Raw genomic sequence first — 17,170 nt, 5'->3', positions numbered from 1 at the left:
GTATCTGGAGGTGAAATGATGTTGGGTGAACTACCCAAGGCCTGGTTTAAGGTTTTATTTAAAAGCAATGTTTTACTCCCTGAGTGAGAGAATAGGACTTTTTAAGCAGCTGAAATCTATAGAACACATTGGGTCATAAAAGTCTATGAAATGGGGTTATTACTGTCACTGTAATCTCATTTCTACCCATCAGTTGATGAGGTCTGAGGAAACTCAGTATACAGAGGTGAATAAGACATGATAAGCATGAATTCTAGAGCCAGATAAAATGCGTTCTGGATTACAAGAGAGATCAAACAAGGTGTACTAGGGTTTGGAAGAAAGAAAGGAAGCCCCTCCTGGTGTAGAGGGTTAACATGAGCAGAGTGTCATGTACCTCTAATGCTTATTTTTAAAATTTACATCACTGCAGATTTATTTCTATTTAGTGGTCACCTTTGCTACCTCTACATGCCTGGATTCTAATTCCTAAGCCTCTAGCTGAGCTTCCTGAATGCCAAAGGAAGAAAAAAGCCCCTTGAGTATTTCCTGACAGCCCCAGGTGGGCTCTTAGGAGCAGTAAGTGACTCAGAAAAACCATAAGAAAGATTCACCACATTCTGATTTTTGTTATTTTACTGAAAATCAGTTGGCTTACAGTTAGCAAGCAGTATTGTTAAATCATCATAAACATCACAAAGACTAGCGCAGACAGAAAATTGGATAGTTCTTTAGGGAGAAAATAGTCTATTTCCAGTTACAATGCAATAGCTATTGGGAACAAAGAGAGAAGATGGTTTTAAAACCAAATAGAACTTTCTTATAATTAGCTGTGGAGCCCTAATTTCTTGATCTGTACATTGGGAATAATTATAGCCACATGTAGAAAGCATTATTGTTATTCACCAACATCCAGTTCTCCTCTGCTCTGAGCACAGGGGTCACTGTAGTTCCCTGCTCACTTGAAGTTGGGCATGTCCATCTAACTTGTTCTGGTCAATGAAATGCCAAGTCTTCCAAGTAGAAGGATTTAATAGTGTTGTAGTCTTATCACACTATTTTCCCTGACCCAGGAATTGTGGAATTAGTGTTGATAGGGAGGGTCCATATGACCAAAACAGCCTAGAATCCCAGCCAACATGTGGAGTGTTCCTCAGACTCAGAGCCAAATCTCTGAGTAAGAAATAAACTGCTAAGAAAAGGATAAACCTCTAAGATTCGAGGGGGGGATGTTTATTACTACAGTATGGCTTGTTACTATAGTCTATCCTAGCCTATTCTGACTATAGACATCGCAGAGATTAACATTATAGAAGATCTCCCATAGGAAATTATCTAGAAAAATAGTATACCTGCTGCAATAAAGATCTGACAATATTAGTATTATGTATTAATGAAGTACAGAAAAACACTTAGTAAGGATATTGACAAAAGGTGCTGGGAAAAAAAAATAGATAGTCAAAAGCAAAGGAATGAAGTTGGGCTCTTATCAAACACTCTATACAAAAATTAACTCAAAATCAAAGACCGAAACATAACAGCCAAAACTATAAAACTCTTAGAAGAAAACTTAGGAGAAAAGCTACATGACATTAGATTTGGTAATGATTTTTTGGATATGACACTGAAGGCCCAAGCAACAAAAGAAGAAATAGACAAATTGGAGTTCATGAAAATTTTAAATTGGTATATAAAAGGACTATCAACAGAGTAAACAGGCAACCATGGAATGAGAGAAAATATTTGCAAGTCACCTGTCTGATAAGGGATTAATATCCAGAATATACAGGAAACTCCTAAACTCAACAGCAGCAACAATAAAAATCTGATTAAAAAATAGACAAAAGACAAACAGGAATTTATCCGAAGAAGATATACAAATGGCCAATAAGCACATGAAAAGACACTTAATGTCACTAACCATTAGGGAGAGCAAATTCAAAACCACAAGATAGCACTTCACACCCACCACCCACTGAAAAAGTTGTATCAGAAAAACTCCAAAAATAACAAATATTGGTAAGGATTGGAGAAATTGGAACACTTCTGGATTGGAGCACTGCTGGTTGGAATATAAAGTAGTGTAGCCACTATGGAAAACAGTATGATAGTTTCTCAAAAAGTTAAAAATCAAATTACCATATGGCTCAGCAAATACACTTCTGGAAATGTACCCAAAAGATTGAAAGCAAGGTGATAATAGATGGGATGTTGTCCCCTCTAAATCTCATGTTGAAATGTAATCCCCAATTTTGGAGGTGGGGTCTGGTGGGAAGAGTTTGGATCATAGGGGCAAATCCCTCATGGCTTAGTGCTGTCTTCAAGACAGTGAGTTCTCCTGAGATCTGGTTGGTTGAAAGTGTGTGACATCGTCCCCATCATTCTCTCTTGCTCCTGTTCTTGCCATGTGAGATGCCTGCTTCTGCTTCACCTTCCACCATGATTGTAAGCAGCTCAAGGCCTCACAGAAGCTAAGAACATGCTAGCGCCATACTTCAGGTATATCCCACAAAACCATGAGCTAATTAAACCTCTTTACATTTTTTTTTTCTTGTTTCCAGTGGGGTTGGATTTTTAAAATTTTTTTTAGGTTCAGGGGTACATGTGCAGATTTGTTATACAGTAAATTGTGTGTCACAAGGGTTTGGTGTACAGATTATTTCATCACCCCAGTAATAAGTATAATACCCAGTAGGTAGTTTTTAAAATTCTCTCCCTCCTCCCCGCTCAAGTAGGCCCCAGTGTCTGTTATTCCCTTCTTAGCGTCCATGTGTATTCAATGTTTAGCTCCCACTCATAAATGAGAACATGCGGTATTTGGTTTTCTGTTCCTGTGCTAGTTCACTTATGATAATGGATTCCAGCTCCATCCATGTTGCTGCAAATGACGTGATCACATTTTTTATGGCTGCGTAGTATTCCATGGTGTATGTGTACCACATTTTCTTTATCCAGTCTACAACTGATGGGCATTAATGTTGATTCCATGTTTTTGCTATTGTGAATAGTGCTGCAATGAACATATGCATACATGTGTCTTTATGATAGAATGATTTATATTCCTTTGAGTATATACCCAATTACAGGATTGCTAGGTCATATGGTACTTCTGCTTTAAGTTCTTTGAGAATTCGTCACAGTACTTTCCACAATGGCTGAACTAACTTACATTTTCACCAGCAGTGTATAAGCATCCCTTTTCTTTGCAACCATGCCAATGTCTGTCATTTTTTGCCTTTTTCATAATTGCCAGTCTGACTGGTGTGAGATAGTATCTCGTTGTGGTTTTGATTTGCATTTCTATAACGGTTAATGATGTTGAGCATTATTTTTCATATGCTGGTTGGCCTTATGTATGTCTTCTATGAAAAGTTTCTGTTCATGTCCTATGTCCACTTTTTAATGGGGTTGTTTTTCTCTTATAAATTTAAGTTCCTAATAGATTCTGGGTATTCGCCCTTTGTCAGATGCATGGTTTGCAAATATTTTCTCTGATTCCGTAGGTTGTCTCTTTACTCTGTTGATAGTTTCCTTTCAACAGAGTAAAAGGAAACTAAGGTGCAGAAACTTCTTAGTTTGATTAGGTCCCATTTGTCAATTTTTGTTTTTGTTGCAATTGCTTTGGCATCTGTGTCATAAAATCTTTGCCAAGGCCTATGTCCAGAATGATATGTCCTAGGTTATCTTGCAGGGTTTTTATAGTTGTAGGTTTTACACTTAAGTCTTTGATTTTTGTATATGTTGTAAGGAAGGAGTCCAACTTCAGTCTGCTGCATATGTCTAGCCAGTTTTCCCAGCACGATTCATTGAATAGAGAATCTTTTCCCTGTTGCATATTATTGTCAACTTTGTTGAGGATCAAATGGTTGTAGGTGTGTGGCTTTGTTTCTGGACTCTATATTCTGCTCCATTGGTCCGTGTGTCTGTTTTTTGTACCAGTACCATGCTATTTGGTTACTGTAGGCTTGTAGTATAGTTTGAAGTCAGGTAATGTGATGCCTCTAGCTATGTTCTTTTTGCTTAGGATTCCCTTGAATACAAGCTCTTTTTTGGTTCCATATGAATTTTAAGATTATTTTTCTAACTCTGTAAAGAATGTCACTGGTAGTTTGATAGGAATAGCATTGAATGTGTATATTGCTGTGGGCCTTATGGCTATTCTTACAATATTGCTTCTTCCTGTCCATGAGCATGAAATATTTTTCCATTTGTTTGTGTCATCCCTGATTTCTTTGAGCAGTATTTTATAATTCTTATTGCAGATATCTTTCACCCTCCCTGGTTAGCTGTATTCCAAGGTATTTTATTCTTTTTGTGGCTACTGTGAATGAGATTGCATTATTGATCTGGCTATCAGCTTGAATGTTGTTGGTATATAGACATGTTACTAATTTTTGTATGTTGACTTTGTATCCTAAAACTTAGCTGAACTTATTAAATCTAGGAGCTTTTGGGCAGAAACTATGGGGTATTTTAAGTAAGAATCATGTCACCTGCAAGCAGAGATAGTTTGACTTCCTCTCTTCCTATTTGGATGACGTTTATTTCTTCCTCTTGTCTGATTGCTCTGGCTAGGACTTCCGGTACTATGTTGAATAGGAGTTGTGAGAGTGGAAATCCTTGTCTTGTTCTAGTTCTCAAGCGGAATGCTTCCAACTTTTCCCCAGGGTATGATTTTGGCTGTGAATTTTTCATAAATGGCTCTTATTTTGAGGTATGTTCCTTCAATGCCTAGTTTGAATGTTTTTAGCACACAGGGATGTTGAATTTTATTTAAGCTTTTCCTGCATCTATTGATATGATCATGTGGTTTTTGTTTTTAGATCTGTTTATGTGATGAATTACATTTATTGATTTGCATGTATTGGACCAACCTTGCATTCCAGGGATAAAGCTTATTTGTATGTGGTGGGTTAGCTTTTTGATATGCTGCTGGATTCAGTTTGCTAGTATTTTGTTGAGGATTTTTGCATGTATATTCATTAGGGGTATGGGCCTGAAGTTTTCTTTTTTTGTTGCATCTCTGCCAGGTTTGGGTATCAAGATGATGCTGGCCTCATGAAATGTGTTAGGAAGGAGTCCCTTCTCAATTTTTTGGAATAGTTTTAGTAGAAATGGTACCAGGTCTTGTTTATATAACTGGTAAAATTTGTCTGTAAATCCTTCTGGTCCTGGGCTTTTTCTGGTTGGTAGGCTTTTTATTACTGATTCAATTTTGGAACTCATTGGTCTGTACAATAATTCAATTTCTTCCTGCTTCAATCTTGGGAGATTATATGTTTCTGGGAATTTATCCATTTTTTCTGGGTTTTCTAGTTTGTATGCATAGAGGTATTTGTAGTAGTCTCAGAGTTTTTTTGTATTTTTGTGGGGTTGGTTGCAAATGTCCCCTTTGTCATTTCTGATTATGTTTATTTAGATCTTTACTTTCTTTGTTAGTCTAGCTAGTGATCTGTAAATCTTATTTATTTTTTCAAAAAACAAACTCCTGGATTTGTTGATCATTTGTAGGGTTTTTCATGTCTCAGTTTTCTGTAGTTCAGCTCTAATTTTGGTTACTTATTGTCTTCTCACAGTTTCAGGGTTGTTTTGCTCTTGTTTTTCTAGTTCCTTTAGGTGAAATGTTGGTTGTTAATTTGAGATCTTTCCAACTTTTTGATGTGGACATTTAACATTATAAACATCCTTCTTAACACTGCCTTAGCTATGTCCTAGAGATTCTGGTATGTTTTATCTTTGTTCTTACTAGTTTCAAAGAATTTCTTGATGTCTACCTTAATTTCATTGTTTAACCAAAAGTCGTTTGGAAGCAGATTGTTTACTTTCCATGAAATTGTATGGTTCTGTGTGATTTTCTTAGTATTGATTTCTATTTTTGTTGTGCTGTGGTCTGAGAGTGTTCGGTATGATTTTGGGTTTTTTTGAATTTTCTGAGATTGTTTTATGGCTGTTGTGTGGTCAATTTTAGAGTGTGTTCTATATGCAGATGACAAGAATGTATATTCTGTTGGTTTTGGGTGAAGAGTTCTGTAGATGTCTGTTAGGCCCATTTGGTCAAATGTTGAGTTCAGGTCCTGAATATCTTTGTTTGATGCCTCAACGATCTGTCAAATACTCTCAGTGATGGGTTGAAGTCTCTCACTATTATTGTATGGTTATTTAGGTTTCTTCATACATCTCTAAGAATTTGCTTTATGAATATAGGGGCTCCTGTGTTGGGTGCATATATACTTAGCATAGTTAGGTGGTCTTGTTGAATTGAACCCTTCACTACTATGTAATGTCTTTGTCTTTTTTGATCATTGTTGGTTTAATCTGTTTGGTCTGAAATTAGAATAGCAACTCCTGCCTTTTTTTCTGTTTTCTGTTTGCTTGGTGCATTTTTCTCCATCCCTTTACTTTGAGCCTATGGGTTGTGTTGCATGTGATGTGAATCTCTTGTATATAGCATACAATTGGGTCCTGCTTCTTTATCCAACTCGCTACTCCATGCCTTTTAGTTGGGGCATTTATTAATAGCTTGTTTACAGTCAAGGTTAATATTGATATGTACAGGTTTTATTCTGTCATCATGTTGTTAGCTGGTTATTATATCAACTTACTTGTGTGGTTGCTTTGTAGTATCAGTGGTCTATGTACTTAAGTGTGTTTTCTTGGTAGCCAGTAACAATCTTTGCTTTCCATATTTAGAACTCCCTTAATGGCCTCTTGTAAGACAAATCTGGTGGTAACAAATTCTCTTAGTATTTGCTTGTCTGAGAAGGATCTTATTTCTCCTTTTCTTATGAAGCTTAGTTTGGCCAGATATGAAATTTTTGGTTGGAATTTCTTTTCTTTAACAATGCTGAATATAGGCCCCTAATCTCATCTGGCTTGTAGGATTTCTACTGAAAGGTCTGCTGTTAGCTCGATGGGATTTCCTCTGTAGGTGACTTGTCCCCTCTCTCTAGCTTCCTTTAATATTTTTTTCTTTCACGTCAACCTTGAATAATCTGATGACCATGAGTCTTGGGGATGGTCATCTTGTATAGCATCTCACAGGGGTTCTCTGCATTTCCTGAATGTTGGCCTCTCTAGCAAGGTTAGGGACATTTTCATGGATGCTATCCTCAGATATGTTTTCCAAGTTGCTTGCTTTCTCACCGTCTTTTTCAGGGATACCAATGAATCATAGATTTGGTCTCTTTATGTAATCCCATATATCTAGGAGGATTTGTTTATTCTTTATTGGTTTTCCCTTACTTTTGTCTGACTGAGTTATTTTGGAGAACCAATCTTTGAGCTCTGAGATTCTTTCTTCAGCTTGGTCAAGTCTGCTGTTAATACTTGCAACTGTACAATGAAGTTCTTGAACTGAGTTTTTCAGCTCTAGTGATTCAAGTTGTTCTTTCTTAAAATGGCCATTTTGTCTTTTATCTCCTGTATTGTTTTATTGTATTCCTTAGATTCCTTGGGTTGGTTTTTTACTTTCTCCTGAATGTCGATCTTCCTTCCTATCCATCTTCTTCAATTTCTGACATTTCAGCCATTTCAACCTGGTTAAGAACCATTGCTGGGAAACTACTGCTGTTTGGAGGCAAGAAGACACCATGGGTTTTTGAGTTGCCAAAGTTCTTGCACTGGTTCTTTCTTATCTGCATGGGCTGATGCTTCTATCTTTGAAGTTGCTGTCCTTTGTATGGGTTTTTTTTCTAATCTTCTTTGATGCCTTTGGGGGTTTGATTGTGGTATAAGGTGGGTTCAGTCAATTGGTTTTGAGTCTAGTCCACTGCTGAGTCTTGGAGCCCCCTCTAATTAGTGTTACGTTTCTTTTTTGGGGGGTTCTGGTCCATGGGGCTCCCTCAAGTAGAGGCTGCAATTGGCAGACAGGCTGTATGCCTGCTGGGTCAGCCCTAATCTTCTGTCTGAGTGCTTCCCAGGGAAACAGTGTCACACCCACCTGCAGAGTTCAAACAGAAGTGGGACTGTGGGCTGCAAGCTGTAGTGAGTGTGGCCTGTCTGGCTGCAATAGGTAGGGATAGCTGGAGTTGCCTGTCCTGTCATCTAGGTATTTCTGGGATGACAGGAGGCTGTTCCCCTCAGGAAATTCAGTCAGAAGTAGGACTCCTGAGCTGGGAGCACTAGCAGGTGTGGTTCATCTGGCTATGAGAGGTAGAGGTAGGTGGAGTCACTGAACCCACTGTATGGCTGCCTCCCAGAACAACAGGAGGCTGTATCTGCTGGCTACATTCAGACAGAAGCAAGACCACTTGGTTGGAAGCTCTAGCAGCCCTTGCCCACCTGGCTACCAATGGCAGGGGTGGCCCATCCTGCCATCCAGGTGCTTCCCAGGACAACAGGAGGCTGCACCTGCCAGCTGAGTTCACACAGAAGTGGGACCACTGGGCTAGAAGTCCTAACAGCCATTGCCTGCCTGGCCACCAGGGGTAGGTGAGGCCACCCACTCTGCCATCCGAGTGCTTCCTGGAATGACAAGAGGCTGTGCCTGCAACTGAGTTCAAGTGGAATTGAGACCACTGGGCTGGAATCTCTAGCAGGCATTGCCCTCCTGGGCTACCAGTGGCAGGAGTGGGTAGGGTCACCCACTGGCTGAGTTCACACAGAAGTAGTCTGCTGGGCTGGAAGCTGGTGCTGAGCCTTGTCTGGTGAGAGTGGGCAGAGCAATCCTACTGCTCCCAGGCACTGTGACTGCAGCCTCTACTGGGGCCATGACACCAGTGCTGGTCTGCTGCAGACCTCAAGACTTGTAGAGGTCCCCTTAGACTCAAGAGTTTCTCCTGCAGAACATCCAAGTGGCTCTCTGTCTCAGTTTAGAAGCGTGGTTGGAGAGGTTGTGTTAGGGTGCCAGGGGGATTTTCCTATTCCCAGTTTTGCATAGATCCCTGTGAAGAATGTGAATCCCTCAGGAGGCTCTCACTCACTCACCCTTTCCCATGATGGAGAGGTTCTTCCAGTTCTGCAATGAGCCCAGACAGGCTGGTGCCCAGCTTCCCTCCTCTCTGCTCTCTGTGTTCCCTGGCTGCTGTGATGGATCCTGATGTGTTTCTCAGATGATCAGCCTGCAGAGTCAGCATTCACTAGCCCTTTCGTTTCCTCTCCGTGACAGCAGCACACATGAGCTGCTTCTAGTCTGCCATCTTGACCCAACTCCCCTAAACTTCTTTTCTTTATAAATTACCCAGTCTCAGGAATTTCTTCATTGTAATGCAAGAACAGACTATCACACAGTGTCTGGAGGAGATATTTGTATACCTATGTTTATAGCCACATTAATTACAATGGCAAAAAGGTGAAAGCAATTCAAATGCCCGTGAATGGATAAACAAAATGTAGTGTTTTTATTTTATTCAGCTTTTAAAAGGAGAGAAATTCTGACACATGCTACAACATAGATGAACCTTGAAGACAGTTTACTAAGTGAAATACACCAGTCCCAAAAGAACAAATACTGTATTAGTCGAATTCATACAGAAAGTAGAATGGTGATTTCCAGGGGCTAGGGGGAGGGAGAAATGGGGGGTTATGGGTACAAAGTTTCAGTCTTACAATATGAAAAAAGTTCCAGAGATAGATGGCAATGATGGTTGCCTGACAATGTGAATGTACTTAATGTCACAGAACTGTACATGGCCAAGTACAGTGGCTCACGCCTGTAATCCCAGCACTTAGGGAAGCAGAGTCAGGAGGATAGCTTGAGCCCAGGAATTCAAGACCTGCCCAGGCAATATAGCGAGTCCCCATTCTCCATGAAAAGAAAAGGAAAAAACAAAACAAAACTGTACTTGTAAAAATAGTTAAATTGGTAAATTTTGTGTTATGTATATTATACCAAAATTAAAAGTAAATTTTAAAAAGTTAAAGGTGAAATTTAAGAGAAGCTCAGGAAATAAAAGAGAACTTTTACTTGAAGATTCTAACTGCTTGGCTTGGTCTACCAATGCAGAGGTGCCTCCTGACATGAAATTCTCCATGGGCTTTAGCTCTAACTTGAAGAGAAATGTCATCACAAAGGGGCCTAGTGTTACCTGGTCCTTTATTGATCTGAGGTGAAGCAACTCAGACAAGGTACTGGAAGAAAGTGGCTCCATTTCTGTAAGGTCAAGGAAAGCTTCTTTGTGTCAGTTGGGATTTGATTCAGCTGTGTATAACACCAACACCCCCAAATAACTTTGGCTTTAGAAAGATAGATGTTTATTTGGCTTTCGCATAGAAAAATCCAGAGACAGACCAACTAGAAATGGCTTGGCGACTGCACAATCGATGTGACCCCAGCTATCACACCACAGTTCAGATGGGATGAAGGAGGAAGAAGAAATGCATGGAGAGCCTGCCACTGAGTGAACTCCCTTTAATGAGATTTCCTAAAAGCCCTCCCCAGTGATCTCTGCTTACATAACCTTGGCTACCCCGAATAGCAAGAGACTGGAAATACGTGCCTTTAGTTCAGCACATTCTCCCCCAACTACAGCTGGGATTCTACTTCCAAGAAGGAGGGAGAAATGGATGTTTATTTTGCAGCTAGCAGTGTCTGGGGTGATCGATACCTCCTTCTTGGTCTGTTTCTTCACACAACTAATTTCCAAGTTGTATGCCCGGCTGTGGGGAGCTCAGTTAAATGTCTGTACTCCGGAGTTTGTTTTCTGCACTGAGAATGGGGAGATTCTCACTAGAAGATGTGTCAAATGTGGAAAAAAAATTATTTAAAGGTCTAGGGTAGCATGACTGAGAGATGCCCATTACATTCTCTAACCATCAAATGATGTGGTTCAAGTAAAAAGGGAGGCTCAAAACATGATAGTGTTGTGTAAAACATTTGAGATGTTTCAGGGGTGCTAGATCAACCCCTAACTCATGAATGAACCTCAAAAAATCACTGAGGAATTTTCTGCCTGGAGGCAACCCTACCCACATTAAATAAACCGTCAGGCAGCCTCTTAGGAAGGAAAGAGCAAAGGAGTAGAAAGGAGGCCTGGGCTTGGGTCTTAGGTCTGTTCCAAATGAACGGGTGATCTGGAGGTTCCTGTAGCTGTTTCCTCTCTACAAAACGGGATTCTTGGGAGAATTCATGAGGAACTGTATGTATTACTTTGTAATCTATAAGAGCACTGAAGGAATATTAGTTTGTTGCTTAGATAGTAAGCGATTATTAACTTAAATACCTATGATATAGAAGACAATACACTAGAACTTTATATAATAATGTTCCTCTACTTCTGTCCCCAGTCATCACATGCCCAACCCACACAATCCTGTAAGATGGGTGTTATCTTCATTTTATGCATCAGGAACATGAGATTCAGAGCCATTGAATAACTCCCCCCAGGTCATGTGGCTAGTAAGTAGCTACGCCTAAGTTTCAATGGCATTCTCTCCATTTCCAAAGCCCATTTTCTTTGTGCTAGTACAATGATGCAGAAACCACACAATGCTTCAGAAAAATGTGCTTTTCTCAAATTGCCCTTTATAAACTAGGGAGAACAAAGAATGTAAAGAAACTACTGCTGCATTAAAGAAAAGCTGAACTTAAGAGGTTTATGTGGCTCTCCTGAGGCTGGGATGTGGGAAGAAGTGGCAGAGTCCTGTCACATCTGCTCAGAAAGCACCTCATCCACTGTGCTTTCCAGGATTTAGTCAGGGAAGGACAGGAGAGATCCTGTCCTTTTGTTTCTGAGATAATTGTCACTTGAGAGGTTGAACAGCAAATGAAAACATCTTGTTCTGAGAGAAAAGTGTCTGTGGAGCCTTCCCTTTCACATACCATAATCATCCCACCAACTTTCAAAGCTCTGCTGAATTGACTTCCAAACTGAGCTGAACTACCATGCCTGGGAGATATTCAATGTGGTAGATGAGTAGTATCTCCCTCTGCCAAAAAAAAAAAAAAAAGCCCATGTCCTAATCCTAAAACCTGTGAATGTTCCTTTATATGACAAAGTGTCTCCTTTGCAGATGTGATTAAGGACCTTGTAATGGGGGAAATTATCCTGGATTATAGAGTGGGGGGCAATATTATCACATGGGCCTTAAAAGAAATAACAACTTAAGCCAGACATGGTGGCTCACGCCTGTAATCCCAGCACTTGGAAGGCCAAGACGGGCAGATCACTTGAGGTCAGCAGTTCAAGACCAGCCTGGCCGATATGGTGAAACAACATCTCTACTAAAAATACAAAAATTAGCCGGGCATGGTGGCTGGTGCCTGTAATTCCAGCTACCCAGGAGGCTGAGACAGAATTGCTTGAGCCTGGGATGTGGAGGTTGCAGTAAGCCAAGATCACACCACTGCACTCCAGTGTGATCTGCACTGGGCAACAGAGTGAGACTCTGTCTCAAAATAAATAAATAAAATATTAGACACATTAAAAAAAAGCAAGAACTTTTTCAGGTGTAGTCAGAGTGAGATGTGACTACAGAAGAAAGGCACAGAGAGATGCTGGAATGTTGCTGGCTTTGAAAATGGAGAAAGGGGTCCCGGAGCCAAGGAATGTAGGCCGTCTCTAGAAGCTGAAAAAGGCCAGGAAGCAGCCTCTCCCCTAAAGCCTCCAGAGGGAAGGCAGCCCTGCCAGCATCATGAGTTTAGCTCAGTGAGACCCATGGTGGACTTCTGACCCACAGAACTGTAAGACAGTAAATCTGTATTGCTTTAGTCGACTGAGTTTGTTGTAATCCGCTACGGAAAGCAATAGAAAACTAATGCATTCAGGATAATTACTGGTTGAAAAGTTTCTTAGTCTGTGTAGCAGAACATTTCTAAAAGGTCTGATCCTTTTTTCTCACTGTCCATTTCCAATTAAGCCCCATACCCTGTTGATTCTGCCTGTAGAAGTGATACCTGTGACCTAAGCTACTACCTTTGAGGACTGGCTTTGTGCCAGGCTCTTGCTATACGCTTTCCATACATTTTCTTCAATCTTTACACCAACGTTTGCCAAGCAGGTAATACCTCCCTTTTATCAAATGAGGAAATTGAGACTCTGGGAGGCTAAGTGACCTGCCCAGGTAGAAATGGTGGAGCCAGCATCCAAACTCCCTTGTCCTCTCTGGCAGGCACCTCTGGGAGGAACATCATCAAGATTCTGGAATCTGGCTTTCCCTTTCCATCCTCGCAGCCATGGTCCTGGCATAGGTTCTTATTTATATCCTGCTGAAGTGGCATCGACGTCGTTTGTCTGGGGTAATACCTGAGGTTCATTGCCTCATATCAAGGAAATTAAGAATGCAGACACACAAGGAGTGAGTTTAAGAGCAGAAGTTTAATAGGCAAAAGAGAAAAGCTCCCTTGTGCAGAGGGAAGAGGTTTGGAATGGATCTTCCGGTTCCCAGTGCGATGAGGTTGGTTTTATAGATGAGCTTGAGGCAGTGTCTGATTTACATAGGGCACAGAGGATTGGTTGGACCAGATGTTCCATTTACATAGTGCACAAAGAAGCTGACCGCTCCACCCTAATCTCTTATTATGCAGATGGGTTCTCTACCTGGCTGGCGCCAAGTTACCTGCTTGTTTACTGCACACATGATGACAAAAGGTGGGAGCCTCCATGTTGAACATACCTGGCTTCCAGGTAGTCCTTTTCTATTGGCATAGCTGCCGGCATTTACCTATGTAAGCTTCCAGCTTGCTTATCTATGTTTGCAGCTTGATTCTTCAGGCTGCTTTCTGTTAGAAAATTATTTTGGGGGCTGCTTTTTATTAAAAGCAACTTCCACTGAGAACTCTCTTACGCTCACTATCTGCCTAAATAATTTCTTTTTGGCTCCTGTATCACTGCCAGGTTATGTCTTGTGATTCCTAGGATGTCTCTCTCCCACCTCAATTGTCCCTGACAATTTGTTATGCACAGAAGGCTGAACAACTTGTCGAATTCATAGACCTGTTCTTGCCACTTCTCTGCTTAAACCCTCCCAGCATTCACCACTTTATGTTGCATAAATCCAACCTTCTTAGCATGGCATTCAAAGCCCTTCACAATCCAGCTCTGAGTTCAATCCACCTCTTCAAACTCTCCATGCTACAGACCCATCAACGTGTTAGTCTTGCACCAGAATATGCCATGGACTTTTCCTCACCATTTATATGAACCTCCTCATATGACTAGGAAACTGTGGATCAGAGATGAGAAGGTAGCCACCTTAGGTCACATAGTTTGTATGAAACAGAGTCAACACTAGATCCAAGTTCCCCATTAGACCACCTGGAGCCTTAAAGATAGAATCTCTGATCCCTCCACTTCCCTCATCTACTGCCATTACTGAGTGAACATAGCCACCCTCTTGTCTGAAGGGCTACTAATCTGTTCTCCATATGGAATGGAAATCTAAGTTTACCTCTCCATTGCTTAAAATTCTTCAATAGCTATCCATTGCCCTTAAAATAAAGACCGAAACCCTTAAGGATATGGCCCCTGCATGACTTTCCAGCTCCATCTCAGGACCCTCTGCCTCTCACTATGATGCCGTCATTCAGACTTCTCTATGTGCCTTGCACCCTCTCACCACAGGGCCTTTGCACATGCCATCTTCTGTCTGGGAGCTCTTCCTTCTCTCCATCTCTTCTGTCATCTCCCTTAAGCCATCCCTTTCCCAGGATGCCTCTCTGATGCCAGACTGGGTACAGGCCCCCTGGAAGGTGTTCTTTCTCTGCTTCCAGTATTTTGTTTCTGTTTAGTCCATCAGCCTGTAATGATCTATGTGTGTGATTGTTTTATGTCTTCTCTCCATCAAGCTCTGTGTTCCATGAGTTTGAGCAAGGACTTTAACTGTTCACTTTTGTATCCCCAGTGCCAATTACAGCACCTGGAATGGATGGAACTCAATAATTATCTGTTAAATGAAAAAGCACCAAATGGCCCCAGCTGTTAATTAGATCTTGTAATTTCCATGTATGTGTCTTATAAAGGAAAGAGCAAGCGAGGTACCAAATGTTTCAACCTACAGAACCAGATATCCCATCCTGTGGGTTGTTTGTTGTTTTTGTTGTTGTTGTTGTTATTGCTGGTATTAATTTTGTTTTGCTTTGTTTGGGGGAAAAAGATTCAAATGTTGTAAAATACATAAATAAAACCTTTCTGAAACAGATTTAAACTGTAAGAAAACTCTAAGCTGTCAAATGAATAAATTTAAATTAATCTTATTTAAGAACACAAGTAGGAACTCATGACAACTTCTTGGGAAATGGGTTTAAAAAAAAAAAACACTAATATCTTTAGCACCAGGGCTGCACAATTAGGCACAGAACATTATTTAATTTTTACATGCAGGATAGGCATGTAATATACTATGTATAGAATACCAGACATAGCTGATTCCAAAATTATCATTGCTTTCCACTTCTTCTCACACATTTCTTAAGATGCCATCTGATCCAAAAGTGTTTCAAATACTGCTCCAGGCTTTTAGCATTTGGATGTCTTTTGACATCAAAGGAGAGTTAATGAGCTCTGTTTGACTAAGAAGGATTTTCAACTTTAGCTTTTTATTATGAATTTGAAAAATGTACATTTTTGTCAAGAGTTTACCTGTCATCTTCCTGTCCACAATCCAGCAGAAAGTATAATAAATACCTTTCAAATTTATCCTAAAATAATTCTCTTCTCCTTGTCAACATCACCAGAGGTGTATTCATACTTTTTTTCCTAAACCTCATCCGTGAAATACATTCCTTATCTGGTGCCTTTCTTGGATGACCCATAATTTGAAGATAAAATATCTTGGGGAGCTACTGGAGTGAAAGAAAGATCCATGGAGGTAGGCTGACATGTTTGTCTTATCTCTGCCGTATCCCCACTGCCCAGAACATAGGAGACACTCGATGAATATTTTTAAATGGACACATAAGTTTATTAAACTTTTACATGGAAAATAATACCTTTTTCTTTTAGAAGTTTTAGGAGAAACAGAAAGACAAGAAGTAAAAAAGATGATACTACTTAAAGATAATCATTCACATTTTGGTATATTCTTCCTGACATTTTTTGCTATGCATGTATATATATTTTCTTTTTACAACATGCTGTACATACAGTTTTATAACCTGTATATTTATTTTCTTACTTACAATGTATTCAATGTATATATTATATGCCATCAAATATTTTTAACTACATCATTAATTATGGCTGTGTAATATTGCACAGTAAGAATGAATGACAGTTTCTGTAACCAATCCCACTAGAAAACATTGCCAATGCAGTAAATGTTCCATTTCAGCATTTGGGAAAAACAGGGGCATTATGGTTACTAGTTGAGTGAGCATCTAGGGCCAGAATTCAGTGAAAAAGACTTCTTAAGTCCAGAATCACACAGAACATTTTTTAGCCTTTCTTGGATGGACTAGGAACATTCTAAAAATGACCTTCTGTGTAGTAGTAAATGTTACCCTTTAGAGGAGTTACATCTGTGCTAGGGTTACATCTGTGCTAGGCTATCAAACAAAACAGTAGGCCTGGTGTTTCTGGTGTCAAGAGGGGAACTCCAACCTAGCCTCTTAATACCAACACATGGCTCTTGCTGATAGAAAAAAGAAATGGTTGCCATATTGATTTGCATATGAGGCTGAAAATTGTACATGGGAATTGAGACGAAATATTCCAATTCATCTGTTTGCTTATTTTATCTGAGAAAACCTGCCCCTCATTTCAAGTCCCTGCCTTAGGTAGGGTGGCAGATTTAGATTGTGTGATGAAGAGCAGAGGTTTACTTTCAAGAAAAACTGACCCCGTTTGACAAGTGCGTAGGATATCATTTCTAAGACTGGTTTTGAAATTAGTTTGTGCTTAAGCAGCTGGGTGTGGTGGCTCCTGCCTGTAATCCTAGCACTTTGAGAGGCCGAGGTGGACAGACCACTTAAGGCCAGGAGTTCAAGACTAGCCTGGCCAACCTGGTGAAACCCCATCTCTACTAAAAATACAAAAAAATATATTAGCCAGGTGTGGTGGCGAGTGCCTGTAATCCCAGCTACTTGGGAGGCTGAGGCATGAGAACTGCTTGAACCCAGGAGGCGGAGATTGCAGTGAGCCGAGATTGTGCCACTATACTCCAGCCTGGGTGAAGAGTAAGACACTGTCTGAAATAAAATAAAAATTTGTGCTTAAGATTCATGATGAAACCTGGTACATATGGTGGTCAGGCTAAGTGCTGAATAGTGCCAGGGATGGCCATTTGTATCATGGTCTATGGGAACACCATACTTGGT

This window comes from Gorilla gorilla, chromosome 7, assembly GCF_029281585.2.
Source record: "Gorilla gorilla gorilla isolate KB3781 chromosome 7, NHGRI_mGorGor1-v2.1_pri, whole genome shotgun sequence".
NCBI lineage: Eukaryota > Metazoa > Chordata > Mammalia > Primates > Hominidae > Gorilla > Gorilla gorilla.
This window is presented reverse-complemented; position numbering follows the sequence as displayed.